General features: G+C 44.6%; 1 protein-coding gene across 2 annotated transcripts in view; it reads left to right on the top strand.

Annotated features, from left to right (window-relative positions):
• CSTPP1 (centriolar satellite-associated tubulin polyglutamylase complex regulator 1) overlaps nt 1-13345 on the top strand; it is a 187930-nt gene that overhangs the window by 152059 nt on the left and 22526 nt on the right. The gene's annotated exons all lie outside the window — the stretch shown is intronic.

Raw genomic sequence — 13345 nt, 5'->3', positions numbered from 1 at the left:
GAATACCAAGCCAGTGTGGCTGGAATGGTCTGAGCAAGAAATGAGTCAAAGGAGATGCAGTTAGGGCAATAGCAGGGGTCCCCGTTGTATAGAGTCTGAGAAAGAAGAAGTATTATCCAGTTTTATAGATGAGAAAACTGGAGCTCAGAGAATTTTGCCCATGCCACATACCTGGGAAATAAGAGAGGTATTTTGAACCCAGGCCCATCTTAATTCCAAATCTCATGTTCTTAGCGACCACACGTGCTACACTAGAATGCAATAACATAGATTCGTAACGTTTCCACTCCTCTAGCAAGTTCCATGCTACCTGTATTCACATCATTCCCTACTTGTTCTTTGTGCTCCTGCCTCAACCACAGAGAATTACAATGAAAGAGTCATAGAACCTTAGACTCAAATAGAACCCTGAGGATTATTGAGACAAAAGGTTTGCACTTTTAAAAATAATTCTGAATGGTTATGCTTTCTTTTAAGACTCTTTGATGTCTTCCCAGTGCTTATACTTTTGTTCTCTTAATTTTTCAACTGGGTTATACATGAAGGTGATAAAATTCAAAGATTTATTTATTTTTAAGATTTTATTTATTTGAGATAGAGAGCACTGGAGGAAGGATGGGGGCCGGGGGGAGGCAGAGGAAGAGGGAAAAGCAGACTCCCTGCTGAGTCGGGAGCCTAACATGAGGCCTGATCTCAGGACCTGGAGATCATGACCTGAGCTGAAGGTAGACACTTAACCATCGGAGCCACCCAGGCACCCCTATCTATTTTAGAGAGAAGGAGTGTGTGTGTGTTTGTGTGTGTGTGTGCGCACACACGCGTGCGTGAGCCGGGGAGGGGTGAAGAGAGAGGACAGAGAGAATCCACAAGCAGACTCCCTGGCTAGGCACAGCGGAGCCCAGCAAGGGACTGGATCCCAGGACCCTGAGATCATGACCCGAGCCGAAATCAAGAGCCAGCCACTTAACCGACTGAGCCACCCAGGCACCGTGAAGGTGACAAAATTCAAAAGGTCAAAAGGGTATACAATCTTAAATACTTTAAAGTCTATTTAACTTAGTCTAATCGACCCTGATCATTTACACATGATGCATGGCAGCAGAGGAAACTGAGACCTAAGGAGCTGGTGTCCAATTGAAGGCCAGCCATCCACGAGGAAATGAGGCACCTTGTCCAGACCCCAGTGAGTGAGATCAGACTTTGTCTTTTAGAATATCCATGCATGAAAGAAATTGGGTGGGTCCATCCTTTGATGCCACTGGAATATTTTTCATCTTTTTCCTTTCTTTTTGTATGCCTGCCAGTCCCACTGAAAGATAAGGATCAGGGTTCAGAAAGCTTACCCATTGTGTCCTTTCCCAGGGTGCAGAGCCACTATCATTTGGTTCACATTTTTATTAAAATAAGATGAGTGATTCACTCACATTACAGGCAGAATCTTTTACCAGGAAAACCGTACTTTGAAAAACAAAGCTGATGGCTTTAAGGAAGAATAACTGCTAACGTCAATTTCCTTTCCCATCCCAGTGCCATTTCCAGTCCCAAAAAAAGTCAGGCACTCTTCTGTCTCTGGCTGCCTCTTTCTCTTAGCCACACATATACATATAATTATAGATAGGGTACATTATATATGCCCACAAAAGACAGAAAACAGCAGGAAAGACAAAGGTGGATTCATCTGAAGAGATATATGTGTTTATCTATGTCCAACCCTCTTTCTGGTTCCTTCTGTTTTTGTTTCTTAAGTCTATTTTTTTAGTTGATGGGTAGCCAGAAATCCGTCATCATTGGTGGAAGTTAGTGGATTCTGATGAGAGAACAGGCTGTGGTCTTTATAAATACGCCTACATCCTGGCAACAGCGTTCCCCTACTCACACAATCATCGAGAACCAGGGCCTTAGCTTGTTTTTTTTTCTTTTTAGTCTGTCTTGGTTCAACTCACTCTTAGTGAGTAACTCTGTTAACCACTGCTTCTTTTTATATTTATTTAGAAGAGAAGGAAGATGCTTTTGAAGCAAATCAAATGCATAATCTTTTCCACTTCCTATTTATTCTACGGCTACTTTGGACAGTGGAAAGCCCAGAGAAATACTTTTGTTGTTTTTTTGTTTTCTGTGGCTTGCTTTCTCAGACAAGTCATCAGTTTTGCTGATAGCTTTTTAAAATTCCATCCCAGGGGCACCTGGCTGGCTCAGTCAGTAGAGCGTGTGACTCTGGGTCTCAGGGTCATGAGTTAAAAATCCACATGGGTGTAGAGATTACCTACAAATAATAATATTAATTAATATTAATAAAATTCCATCCCAACCGTCAGCCTGATTTTTTAAAGATTTTATTTATTTATTTATTTATTTATTTATTTATTTATTTATTTATTTATAGGAGAGAGAGAGAGAGAGAGAGCATGAGCTCGGGGGAGGGACAGAGGGAGAGGGAGAAGCAGACTCCCCGCCGGGCAGGGAGCCCGACCCCAGGACCCTGGGATCATGACCTGAGGCAAAGGCAGACACTTAACTGAGCCACCCAGTCACCCCGTCAGCCTGATTTTGTTTTATTTTTTTTTAAGATTTTATTTATTTATTTGACACAGAGAGACACAGCGAGAGAGGGGACACAAGCAGGGGGAGTGGGAGAGGAAGAAGCAGGCTTCCTGCAGAGCAAGGAGCCCGATGTGGGGCTCGATCCCAGGACTTTGGGATCATGAACTGAGCCAAAGGCAGACGCCTAACGACTGAACCACCCAGGCACCCCAACCTGGTTTTAAATTGGAAAGGAAAAAGGTAGTTGGAAGCATATTTGTGTGTACATTAAATATACTTTTCTCTTGCTAATCTGTGTTCAATCCTGTTAAAATTGCAGATACAGTTCTATAATGGCTTCAAATGTTTATTATTTTTGTTGTTCCCTTCTCTATTTTCTTATAGAGATTAGCAGCAAATCACCTAAAACAGAAAGGGTCTGTCATTTTGTTTGGGGGGCAGCAAGGAAGCTGAGAGCCAGGGAGACCACATCTGACCCTGGAGCCAGCCTAGGAGAAGGATGAGAGAAAAAGATGAACTAGCTGGTAGAAGATTTAAATATTAACAGTAATACTAACAATAACTGCAGTTGCAGCTAACATTTACTGCATTCTCTTTATGGAATTCACTGTGCTGGCTGTTTTTCACCCATAAGAAGGCATAAAAGCAAGCTGAGGTCCCAGGGTCCCGGGTCCATATAGCAAGAAAGAAAGGGCATCATAAAGAACTGGCCCATGTTGTAGAAAGAGCCCTTGACCTGGAAAGAGAAGGCTTGCTTAGATCCTGGCTCTACCATTTACTTGGTGATTTTGTCCCTTACTGAGGCTCATTTCCCTTGTTTATAAAAATGGGAACAATACCATTTTCCTCTCCCCACCTCTCAAGGTTCTTATGGGGATCAAAAGTGATAATGCGTATGAAAATGGTTTTCATGATTATACAATCTCTCTATAAATATGACTCATCAGTACTTTCGGTCTGAGATGATGGAAGATTGGCAGTGCATTGACTCTCAAGGAAAGTGGTGTGCACCTGCCTTCAGGCAGGAAGTCTGTTATTCTCTCATCAATAAGAACAAAGGCAAGATAAAATAAACATGAGATAAGGAATAAGATTGTTTTAGCCACCCACTGGCTTGAGCTGGAGGACTTGGATGAATTGTTCCTTTTTGTTACACAGGTGCCATCCCACCTGTGTGCCTCAAAAGCAGGAGAGTGATAACAAGAGCAGGTACTGTTTATTGAATACTTACCCTGGGCCATATACTAGCACTTTAAATTTACTATCTCTCTTAAATTTTTTTATTTGCATATAGTACACACAATGTGACATTAGTTGCAGGTGTACAACATAGTGATTGGACATTTCTGTACATTATGCTATGCTTACCACCAGCGTAGCTACCAATCTCTCTTTTTCTTTTTAAGATTTTATTTATTTATTTGACAGAGACACAGCAAGAGAGGGAACACAAGCAGGGGGAGTGGGAGAGGGAGAAGCAGGCTTCCTGCTGAGCAGGGAGCCCGATGCGGGACTCCATCCCAGGACCCTGGGATCATGACCTGAGCCGAAAGCAGACGTTTAACCGACTGAGCCACCCAGGTGTCCCCAGTCTTTCTTTTTTTAAATCATCAATTTTAATCTTCTCAAAAACTCTTCACGATTAGTATCAGTATTGTGCGTACTGTTATCATTGGTGTTTGTATTAATATTCACTCTTATTTCTAAGTGGCTTGCTCAGTGTCACGTGGCTAGTGAGCTGAAGAACCAGGATTTGGATCCTGGTTGGCCAATCCAGGAGGCTGCGCTACCTAAGCAGGCACTTAGGGGTTTAGTGGGTGAGTCCCACTTAGGAGTTAGAGTCAGGGCTTTGTAAACCATCCTCCAGAGAGCCCTAGAGTCTTAAAGCAGTGTTTCATGCCTTCTCTCCCAGCCACTTCATCCCTTGCACCTCTAGGCTAGGTGAGGAGAAGGTTAAGAAAGGCTTTGTTTGGGGCGCCTGGGTGACTTAGTGGATTAAGTGTCTGCCTTCGGCTCACGTCATGATCTCAGGGTCCTGGGATCGAGCCCCACGTCGGGATTCACGCTCAGTGGGAAGTCTGCTTCTCCCTCTCTCTCTGCCCCCCACCCCACCCTGCTCATGCTCGCTCTCTCTCTCAAATAATCTTTTTTTAAAGTCTTTGTTTCTATCTGCATTATACATTGAGTTTCCTTATAAGATTTCCATTGAAAAAAAAGGTGATATGTTTTAAAATTTTTTTCAACCCTCACATACCACATCTTTCTTATTTAAAGGTGAGAAAATGGAGGCCCAGAAGCGTTGTACCCAGAATAATGTGGTTAGTTATTAGCAGAACTCAGGCTGAGTTCTTTTCTCTATGTCATAACATGTGTCTGTGGGAGATCAGACCTTTCCCCCCTTCAAAACAAAATGAAAACCCTCATTCTGGTCATAAAAACCCGTGTAAGGAAATTTAAAATACTGCCTCTTTTTCAAAGCTTGAGTGAGGTTTTCCAGCTACACCATCATTGAGAGGGCAGGATGTTTCCTGTCACTCCCAGTTACCATGAGGAGGGACTGAAGTTCTATCTCCGCCTCACCTCTTGTACCTCTTTAACCATTTCTGTTCAGTTTAGAACAGGTTTGGGTCACAGGAGTTTGACACAGCACTTGCTTCTCCCTGGATAATAATTACACCCTGGCTCCGAAGTCTCTGTTTCAAGGAGCACTTCCTATCTTCCTGTTTCCAACAAAAATGTAAAGTAGCAACACCTGGTAGAGCTGGACTCGCTGGTCTGTAATTGAGATGTGAATGGGTGCAGATACTAGGCTTGAAATAGTTTCCCTGATAAGCCGCTGGGCCCTCCGAGAGCTTATGGTGCCAATATCCTGCTGCACATTTTGGTGTCCAGAGCTGCCTCCCATTTCCTCAATAAATTGTCAGGAGACTGTGCTCGTGCCAGAGTGGCGAGCCCTGTTGCTCCTGGAGAGAGGCTTTCGTTTCTCCTGGCACTGGTGCCTCCTTCCACAACGCCGTATGGCTGCCCGCCCTGGCCATGTGCAGCCCGTTGTGGTTCACGGCATCAAAGCTGTCGAAGACCATGTCCTCCCCAGAACCAAGCCTTGCCTTGGTCCTTGAACTCCCAACAGCTCCGTCATGATGGACAAAAGAGAGGGTCTAACATGGTATGGGGGATCTTTACCAGATCAGATCAGACCTCTGTCTGGTTCAGTCCCACAGTGGGAGCTAGGGACGGCCCAGGTTTAGCCTAACAACAAGAGCAGATGGCCATGATGTGCCATACACAATCCCTGTGGAAGAATTTTCGGACCCGGATTAGAAATGCTCACATTTCTTTAAATCTTTGATAATACAAACAATTCCTAGGGAGTCTCTTTTGTTCTTTCTAAAAATTGTCATGTAATTGTTACTATGTTTGATTTAATACTTTGCCTAGAATGCATATACTGGTCAAACAGAGTCACTTGATGTTGGGCTTAGTCATAATAAAGAAAGAAAGAATCTAGCTTTCTGCCCCTGTTTAAATGCACTAAACATGCTCTGGGAGTAATGGGTTGGCAAAGGATAGTGTTAATAATGGCCCAACTACTCTACCCCACAGGTGTCGATGAAAGCCAGTGCTTCTCCATTCCTTTTGTAAAATTGTTTCCCTTTCAGGGAACTAATGATCATTTCCCTCCATTTATAGTATAAAACAACAGTGCTGTCAAAAAAGACAAAATTTCAGAACACAGCCTGCTGTTCTTCTGGGGCTTTGCCTGACAGGAACATGGCTCTAGGCTGTTAACAGTCTTCCTGTGACTTGTGGGACCACATGCTACATGGAGAGTGAAGCTGTCAGACAGTCTTGCCTCCTTCCTCTCCTCCCTACTCTCCCTCACTGTTCCCCCCTCCCCACCGCCTTGCGGAGTAGCACTGAGAAGTATTTACTCAGCTGCGGACTGGTACCAAAGCCTCAGGGCGCTGAGGGTAGGAAGGGGCGGTGTGGTCATGCCCCAAACTATCCATGTCCTTCCGAGCATCCCTTGGCAGAGCAGGCTGGCTGAGGGTGAGTGCCATTTAGAATGAGCATTCACAAGCCCTGCATAAAAGAACATAAAAACAATTGCAACTGAAAATTGGAGAGTCCACTCATGGGCTGTGGTGTTCTCTGGCCTCTGTGGCCTCCCATTGCCATTGAGATTAACCAGCCAACCCAACGAGAGGTTCAGTCCACTGGGATTCCCCATGGCTTGGTAGCATTTCATTATCTCTAGCTCTTGTCCTGGCACAAGCTCACCCAGCCATCAACATGTAGGCACTTACACAAATAAATTCAGACTAAACCCCACTTCATCCCCCATCCTTTTGGAGCTAAAAACGCTTAATTTCAGCTTTGGGAAAGGCTTTCTCTAAGTAAGGGACAAAGATATGGCCCTAGTTCCTTCTGTCTGGCACTCCTCCTCTGGTCTCCTTTAATGACACCACTCTGACCCTGGAAAAGGCACCATTTCCCAAGAAGGGCAGAGGCATCTGAGTCTACAACCGCAGTTCTTCTGAGCAAATGTGTGGGCACACATGGTGGTCTTCAAAGAGGAGGTAGAGATGACTAAGCTGGCCCCAAAGAGCTTCAGAGACAGGAATTTCAACAGCAAGAAGGCAGACCAGATGTGGAAAAGACAAGAGAAGGTCTTCATCCTTCTTTTCCAAGAAAGAAGGAGGTGAGAACGAGTTCGCCCTGATTATTGGGCACCACTTAATTTCTGATTAGATTCACTTTCTTTGCCAAAATAACTTCACCTATCTAGGATTAGAGTGGAGATAACCAACAAAAGAATATTCTGAGTCAGGACTGGTTATCCTGAAAACTATAGTATTCACGCTAGGGTTGTAACAGTGGTAAAGGGAATTAATATGAAGTAAACCCTAGGCTTCCTCTGATTTTCATGATAGAATTGGATATATATTTCTATGAAAACAAGTATGTAAGCTGACTGGATTGAGCACTTAATAAGAAGGTGCTAGGAGTCAGCAAGCACATGGAATATAGTCCACCTGCCAGGATGTATCGTGTTCGCTGAGAGTTGTGGTACCCACCGAACAGGACATTTCCCATTTTCAGCACTTCACAGCTCCTAGCATCTCCTCACATCCCCCCAAATTTGTAGACATGCCTCCTGTGCCTGGAGAGGCCTCATCTCTTGAACTTGGGGTTGTGCATTCGAGCCTCACATTGGGGTTAGAAGTTACTTTAAAAAAATGTTTAAAAATAATAAATTGCCTTATTTGATTTTTACAACAACCGCATCAGGTAGGTACTATGGTTATTCACGTTTCTAAGAAGAGGAAACCAAGGTTCACAGAAGTTGTGTAACTTGTCCAAATCATACTGGTGGTTAAGTAGTAGAGCCGAGCTTTGAAGCCAGGTCATCTGATTACAAAGTCTGGGCCCTGTGCAATTTACTGTGGCCCGCCTGGAGGGTATCTATATGTTTAACTTCAACAGAAAGTCTGTCAGTCACCTGGCGGGAACAGTCCTACCATCAGAAGTCAAGTCCTCCACAAACCAGCTGGATCCCACCTGCTGGAGTAGAACTTGCAGGACCTTTGGAGCTAGACAGGCTTAGGTCTAAATCACCATTCTCCCTCCTCTGACTCGCTCTGTTTCCTTGAGAAGGTAATTAACCTTAGTTCAAGAAACCCTAGTTTCTTTATTTCTAAAATAATATTAGCAAATACTAACAGTGCTTTTGATGGACCAGACATTGTTCTAAGTACTTTACATTAACTCACAACAAGTGTATGATGGGAGCACCTGGGTGGCTCATTCGGTTAAGCATCTGCCTTCGGCTCAGGTCATGATCCCAGGGTCCTGGGATGGAGCCCCTCATCGCGCTTCTTGCTCAGTGGGGAGCCTGCTGCTCCCCTTGCTTGTGTGCTCACTCCCTCCCTCTCTCTCTCTGACAAATAAATAAAATATTTATTTAAAAAAACAACTGTATGATGGTGGTACTATCATTATCTTCATTTTATAGGTGGGGAAACTGAGGCACAGAGAGCTTAAAGGTCAAGTAATTTGAAGTCAGTGGCAAAGCTGGGATTTGGACCCAGGCCAGATAACTCTGGAGTCCATGCTACAAGCCACAGTGCTACACTGTGCTGCCTCGGAAAGGAGAATCAAGGACGTAAAGACCCCTGGTCCAGAGCCAGGCACACAGTCGGTGGGACTGTTACAAGGTGGAGAATAAGAATGTTTAACAGCTCTGACCACCCACATAAAGAAAGGCACCAGTTTGTGGAGAGTGTTCCCAATTTTGATCTTATACCAAAGCCGTCTTGTGCCTTTGCCTTTGAGCTTTCGGGACCTGCGGGCTGAAGCTTTCCCAGTTGGGGATGTGGGGTTCTTCTGGAGAAGGCGTATGTTGGTACATACCACTTAGCTTCCCTGCACCTGCCAGGAGGACAACAGCGTGGCAGGTGGGCGGGGCTGGGAAATGGCGGCACACGGGTGTGTGCTCCTCCCCCACCCTCCTGTGGCCTCTGGCCCAGCACTGGCTCTGCTTCTGGGGCTACAGTCTTTCCTGTTGACAGTAATTAGACCTTTCAGACTAAATTTCTTACATGAAAAAAAAATCCCAATTCACTTGAATTGTCTCCTTGATCCAGTTCACCTGGAGCTATTTAGTTCCTGCAGTTTGTTTGGAGGGAAAAACAAGCTCTTAAGTCTTCACACATTACAACTGATAAGATCAAGGTGCTGAAAATGTTGGTTGGGTAAACGTTGGAGCCCGACTGCCTGAGTTTGAATTCCAGTTCTACCTCTTAAGCATCCATGACCTGAGTTGTGTCTGTGAAATGGGGATAACCATAGTGAAGATTAAATGAGACAACATAGGAAAACCCTTGCGAGAACACTGCCTGGCCCCTAGTAAGTGCTCAGAAAATGTTGGCTCTCAATATTAAGCTCATCCAGCCCTCACACCCCCATCTTTCCCTCCCAGCCTAGGATTTTGCTCTGGGAAGCCATGTTCCCTTCCTGTCCCCCAGGCTCTGGACCCTTCTTTTCTCACTCACCAGATAGATGACAATTGACCCTTGAACAACACGGTTTGAACCGCACAGGTCCCTTTGTACGTGGATTTTTTTTTTAATACAGTACCATAAATGTATTTTCACCTTATGATTTTCTTAATATCACTTTCTTTTCTCTAGCTCACTTTACTGTAAGAATACAGTATAAAGGGGCGCCTGGGTGGTTCAGATGGTTAAGCATCTGCCTTCGGCTCAGGTCATGATCCCAGGGTCTTGGGATTGAGTCCCGCATCGGGCTCCCTGCTCAGCCAGGAGCCTGCTTCTCCCTCTCCTTCTCTGCCTCTCCTTCTCCCTCTGCCACTCCGCCTGCTTTGTGCTCTCTCACTCTTGCTCTCTATCAAATAAATAAATAAAATCTTAAAAAAAAAAGAATACAGTGTAGGAATACATATACAAAATATAAGTTTAATTGACTGTTATCAGTAAGACTTCTAGTCAATAGCAGGCTATTAGTAGTTAAGTCTTGGGGGGAGTCAAAACTTATACAGGGATTTTTGACTGCACAGGGGGTTGGTGCCCGTAACCCCACATTGTTCAAGGGCCAACTGTATTTCATCTCTCTAAGCCACGTGTCCTTATCTGTGAAGTGGGACTGGGAATAATGGAGTCTCCTTCGTAAGGTTGTTGTGAAGTTTAAGTGAGTTAATTCAAGGCTTGGTGACTATTCAGTCTCATTACTGTTGTTCCTAAGGCACAAAGGGTTGCCTGAAAGGGTTTTGAGATCTTGGAGAGCTCTTAGAAGGCCCAAAGTAGGCATTTAGGGTTAACTAGGGTCTGAGTGTAAGCCTCAGGAGCTGGGGAGACTGCTGGCTTGTTTGTTGCTATGACAGTGGCTGGAGCTGAGCAGGCCCGTGGTAATAGTAAACGAATGAATACTGCAAAAGAGTATGTAAAAACACATTTGGTTCAGGGGCGCCTGGGTGGCTCAGTCTGTTGGGCATCTGCCTTTGGCTTGGGTCATGGTCCCGGGCTGCTGGGACCGAGCCCTGCATTGGGTGCCCTGCTCAGCAGGGAGTCTGCTTCTCCCTCTCCCTCCTACCCTCCCCCTGCTGGTGCACTCTCTCTCTCTCTCAAATGAATAAATTTTAAAAATCTTAAAAAAAATAAAAACAGATTTGGCTCAGGCAACCTGACAGAGAATTCTCAAGGCAGACCACTCCTGGGTATTTAAGCGTTTAAACTCAGCTGGGAACACTTTCCTCTTCCTCACTCCTATCTTTGCCCCCAGGACTTAAAAACAAAACTAAAATATCCCCCAATGTTTCGTGTTCCTGTGTTCTAGACAATCTGCTAACTACTTTATAGACATCATCTGTTTTAATCTTGACTTCAACCCTGAAAGGTAAGCATCATCATTCCCATTTTACAGATGAGAAACTGAGATTTAGAGATTGAGCAATTTGCCCAAGGTTGCATAACCAGTAAATTGCAGAGCTGAGATATGAACCCTAACCTGAGGGACAGGACAGGGACAGCTCCCATTTGCTCATCAATGTTCTGATTTTGGAACAAGTCTTATCACTCACCATTCCCCCCAAATACCCACTACACAACTGAGGAGTGTCTCCAAGTAGCAGATGCCTCTCCCTCAAAATCATGTGGCCTTGATACTATCCAGCCATTACATTAATAGAAGTAGAACTGCTGTCTTTGGGGCGCCTGGGTGGCTCAGTCGGTTAAGCATCTGCCTTCGGCTCAGGTCATGATCTCGGGGTCCTGGGATTGAGCCCCACATCGGGCTCCCTGCTCAGCGGGGAGTCTGCTTCTCCCTCTCCCTCTGCCTTTGGCTCCCACTCGTGCTCTTTCTCTCTCAAATAAATAAAATCCTAAAAAAAAAAAAACTGTCTTCCACAATTAAGGTGGCAAAAGTTCTCTATTTGCCTGGACTTTCATTCATCTCTTTATTCCTCATTTTACATTTAGGAAAGTCAAGTTCTAGAAGTGGTGAACAGGATGTGTTCTGTTATTCTGATGTATCTAGTATTTCCAAGAGCTATTGTTGCATTAGAGAAATACAGAATGATTTTTATAAATCATTCTTCTGTCCTTGGAAGCAAGTATTTGAAGTACATGAGTTATAATATCCTCAAGAACCTAAAGAGAGGGGCGTCTGGGTGGCTCAGTCGTTAAGCATCTGCCTTTGTCTCAGGTCATGGTCCCAGGATCCTGGGATCGAGCCCCGCATCGGGCTCCCTGCTCTGCTTCTCCCTCTCCCGCTCCCCCTGCTTGTGTTCCCTCTCTCGCTGTGTCTCTCTCTGTCAAATAAATAAATAAAATCTTTTGAAAAAAAGAATCTAAAGAGAGCTGAGGGTCTGGAAACCAGGAGGCTGAGATTGATGCCCAACCTTGTTTTTCTTGATTAAACATGAGAGTTACACAGTTCTCTGGGCTTCTCATTTTTCTCTACCCGGTTTATCCTCCCAAGGATATCTTATAGGTAATTTGGGGGGACAAGTATGGATTTCTGTGAAACACTTGGACCCCCAAGAATGGTATCAGATATATCCACCAAAGCTTAGCCTAGGAAAGCAATGACGATTCAAAGATAGAACTTTCCTTTGCAGGCACATTTGTGCTTCACTGACATTGCATTTTTTACACACTGGAGGTTTGTGGCAACCCTGCATTGAGCAAGTTGATCGGCGCCATTTTTCCAACAGCATTTGCTCACTTCATGTCTCTGTGCCATGTTTTGGTAATTCTCAAAATATTTCAAACCTTTTCATTATCGTTATGGTTATCTGTGATCAGTGATTACAACTTGCTGGAAGCTCAGGTGATGGTTAACATTTTTTAGCAATAAAGTATTTTTAAGTTAAAGTGTGTACTTTTTTTTACACATAATGCTATTGCACACTCAATAGACTACAGTTTAGTGTAACCATAACTTTTACATGCACTGGAAAACCAAAAAATTCATTTGATTCACTTTATTGAGCTATTTGCTTTATTGCAGGGTTCTGAACCAAACCCACAGTATCTCCAAGATATGCCTGGATTTACTTCCTGCCAGAAATCTCTCCTCTTTATACAGGGAGTTCTGGAGTGAGAATAATGTGGGAACCCATTAGACTCAATAGCTTTTCTCCCTTCCCTTCACCTTTCCTCTCCCTTACCTCAAACCTCTGAGACCATGAGGGGCTCTTCCTCCATCCCTTGAAGAACAAAACCTCTGACCAGGCTGTGCCCGAGGTCAGGCAAGTGAGGAGAGGAAAGTGCACACCCCATTGTGGCCAAGACGAAGGCCACAAATGCCATCTTGATCCTTTGACCTACATTGACACTGAGTCTGTTGCTTTGGTGTCCCTGACTTTGGCAGTGTGGTTAGTCTAACTCTCTGCCCCCACCTTGAATCGAGCTTTGATGAAAAAGTAGTAGGAGTCCAGGCCTCTCCCTGGAGATTTGGGGTTTTTATTCTGGAAAAGCATCAACCAAACTAGCAGGGCAGGAGATCTGGATTCCTGTGGCTTGGGCTAACTTAGGTCCAAAGAAACCAAGTGCCTGTGATCATCATCTTCATTCCGCAAATGTGGCCATGCCCTCCGGATTCCCTTCTCTCGCTCGTTCTCCCAGTTAGGCTAGCTGGCAGGTTACCCGCTCTTGCTCTACCATTAGCTTGTCCCTCCATATGTGAAATGCTTTGGTGTACAGAATACCCGTGGACTCCTGCCGCCTGGCCGGTCTAAAACCTTCTGGCTTTGGTCCATGCAATAGCAAAACAACCTTTACAC

The sequence above is a fragment of the Callorhinus ursinus genome, unplaced genomic scaffold, assembly GCF_003265705.2.
Source record: "Callorhinus ursinus isolate GAN/ISIS: 27379988/994484 unplaced genomic scaffold, GSC_fseal_2.0 scaffold21, whole genome shotgun sequence".
Classification (NCBI taxonomy): domain Eukaryota; kingdom Metazoa; phylum Chordata; class Mammalia; order Carnivora; family Otariidae; genus Callorhinus; species Callorhinus ursinus.
Note: the sequence above shows the minus strand (reverse complement) of the source record. Positions and strands in the feature narration are given on the sequence as shown.